General features: G+C 42.7%; 1 non-coding gene across 1 annotated transcript; it reads right to left on the reverse strand.

Moving 5' to 3' along the window:
• Positions 1-2,851: 2,851 nt before the first annotated feature.
• On the reverse strand, positions 2,852-2,957 carry LOC118491797. Its single transcript, XR_004892242.1, has one exon. It is a non-coding gene; the product is annotated as a small nucleolar RNA R71 (small nucleolar RNA).
• Positions 2,958-3,169: the final 212 nt, after the last annotated feature.

Raw genomic sequence — 3,169 nt, forward strand, 5'->3', positions numbered from 1 at the left:
CCATACGGTTCAAGGTCAAGGAGGGGGTGGTAGAAACTACAACAACATGAACTCTAATACCTATCACCCCGGGTTGAGGAACCACCCAAACTTTCGGTATGGGAACCCTTCAAATCAAGCTAACCCGAACTTTCAAGGTAGCCAAGGTAACTTTGGTTCACGCCAACCTTACAATAACCAAGGTGGATACCGAGGTGGGAACAACCAAGGCTATAAAAACAATATCAAACGGGTCAAGAACAAGGGGGGTCTTCGGGTGGAAACGAGATGATGGAGATGCTAAAGAGCATGCAAATGGAGATGCAAAAACGGAACCAACTCGATGAAGTTCGGATGCAAAAGGATGAGGTTCGTGATAAAAGCATTCAATCACTAACAACCCAAATTAGATAACTACTGTTGTTATGTCTCAGGTGGGGTTTGGCGGCTTAAAGTGAAGAAAAATGCAGCTTTGGAAGGTTCGGAGTTGAACGGGTCAAGTGTGGAGTGAAAGATGAAACAAAGAAGGATAATCAGCATGCCACCGTAAATTACAGTCCTACCGTAATTTACGGTGGACTTGATTTTTGCCCGGATTCCACCGTACCTCAGACGAACTTCACCGTATCAACATCATATCCACCGTAACTTATGGTGGAGCCGTAAGTTACGGTGGAGGCTGCGTGAAAAGTGTAACCGCTCATTAAAAACAGTTTTATAGTGTCTTTTCATTGATTCTGATGATTGGCCGGTTATTGGAGACATTAGGGGCGATTTTGAGTGATTTTGCTTGGCTTGGAACAATTTCTAACATTCGGTTTGTGATTTTGATTTGTATGAACATCGAACTACTTGTTATGATGATTCACCAAGCTATGCGTGGCTAAAACTCTCGGTGATCATCTTAGGTGAAGGTTTATCTTGAACTTTTGTGTGTTTATTTCTGAATTTCTAGAATGATAACTTGCGTTGCTTGAATATCATGGTATATGCATAATTGTTTGTAGCTTGTTAATCGATAGTGCAATTGCTAGTCTCGATCGTACGTTCTTGGTGCCGTTGGCAATCGAGATATCACGGGAAGGGTTAGGGTTGGTTATTGATTGATTGATCATCGGGAAACAACCTCGCATTAGAATCCGAGTACTTTGTTCCCTTTTATCACTTCGATTATGTATGTACGAGTTATGTCTATGTAACTCTTTCTAGTTGAAATTTCACACAATTGTTAAAGGAAAGTGAATCCTAAGATGGTCATTGCTCTCCTAATCTGTTAAACAACCAATCTTTATTTGAACTTAGTTATTAATTTAGTTTTCTAAAACAACAATCCAACTCATTGATCTTTATTTTCTGCAAATTAGGTTAATTGTAGTTTAATCGCAAAGCTATAAAATCAACACACTTTCCACATACTCCCTGAGTTCGATACCCTTCTACCACTATCTATAGTTGTTATTGGGATTAAATTTGCGTGTACCACGACAAGCACGTCAAATTTTGGCACCGTTGCCGGGGAGTAGTGCGCAACGTGTGTCAGTTTGTTAGTTTTGCTTTGTTATTTTCGGGTTTACACTGGTGTGTTTAGTGTGCAGGTTCTACAGGTGCATGCATACTAGAGGCTCTCACAAAGCGTCACCATTGTCATTTGATTCGGAAATCGAAAGAACGTTACGGCAAAACAGGGTTTTATTGCGAGAAAACAGAATCATTGGTTCACCCACTTCACCAATTACACCAAGAAACATCATGGCTGATTCACAAATTCCACCTACAACGGGTCAAACGACTTCATCATTTATACCTACTTCCACACAACCATCACCAAACACAACCATACCAAATTCCACTACCATTCCTACTCCACCTCATGACACTACACCAACCAACACCACACAACCCATTACTACCCAAGAAGAGCCAACCATTACCTTTAACCCTTCCACTACTATACCGCCATTGTCCCATTTCTTCCCGGGTGCGGGTCCATCATATTCAAGCCATACCATAGCACCAATTTCGACCATTGTCCATGCTACTTCAACATTTAGACCATCGAACCAAGCGGGTTTTCAATATTCAACTCTTCCATTTGGGCATTCGTCAGGAATTCAAGGAGATGGGTATGATGAAGGGTTTGAGGAGTTTGAAGGTTATGATGAGGATGGGTATGCTTACGGGGGTTATGGTGATCAAGGAGAATTTGGATATGTGCAAAGTCAATCTCAAGGGATGGCAAGTGTCGGTGGAATGCCACAACAACAACAACTCATACCACAACACATTCGGCCAAGACCACAAGGGCCACCAATGCAACATCCTATCCCATTGCAACAAATTCGGCCACAAAATGTACAACCGCAATTTCAAAGACCACCTCAACGCCCACCGATGCGACAACAACAGTTTCAACAACCAATTGCACCACAAGGGCAAGTACCTAGGCCAATGGGTCCTATTCCTCCAAGAGGTAGGTTCGGTGTACCAAGGAGGCACCTTAGAGAAAATGTGAGGGGCATCGAAGCGCATTTTAGGCCAGTAATCACTCAAAACCCTTCACCGGTAGTCATTCCTCACAATGATCAAGGGAGAACATTTGAAGTGAGGACCAACTCTTTGCAAAGTCTACCAAAATATAAGGGGTTAGCAACGGAGGAGCCTTACTTTCATTTGGAGGCTTATGACTCGATTTGTAACACTCTTGGGAGTCAAGGGTTCTCGGCTGACGATATTAAATTGGTATTGTTCCAATTTTCTTTGGAAGACAAGGCGAAGAAATGGTTCTACACGTTGCCTTGGGCATCCATATATACATGGGGGGAGATGCAACAAACTTTCTTGGATGAGTTTTACACCGCCCAAAAGACCAACGATGCAAGAAAGGGGTTGAGAAGCTTCCAACAACAACATGGTGAAATGTTCCATGAAGCATTTGAACGATTCAATATGATGATAAAGAATTGCCCTCACCATGGAATTGAATTATGGGAGTTGATGAATGCCTTCCACGAGGGATTGAGTGCCGAAGATGCTCGTGATCTAATGTCCATTACCGGTGGGACTTTTGGTACAAATTATGAGAACGATGATTGGGAGTTCTTGGAGAGCATGGCAACTACATCAAAGAGGAAAGCTCAAGCATCAAGGAGAGCGCGACCGGCCATTGCCCGACCTCAAGTGCACACCATAG

This window comes from Helianthus annuus, chromosome 4 (genome assembly GCF_002127325.2).
Source record: "Helianthus annuus cultivar XRQ/B chromosome 4, HanXRQr2.0-SUNRISE, whole genome shotgun sequence".
NCBI lineage: Eukaryota > Viridiplantae > Streptophyta > Magnoliopsida > Asterales > Asteraceae > Helianthus > Helianthus annuus.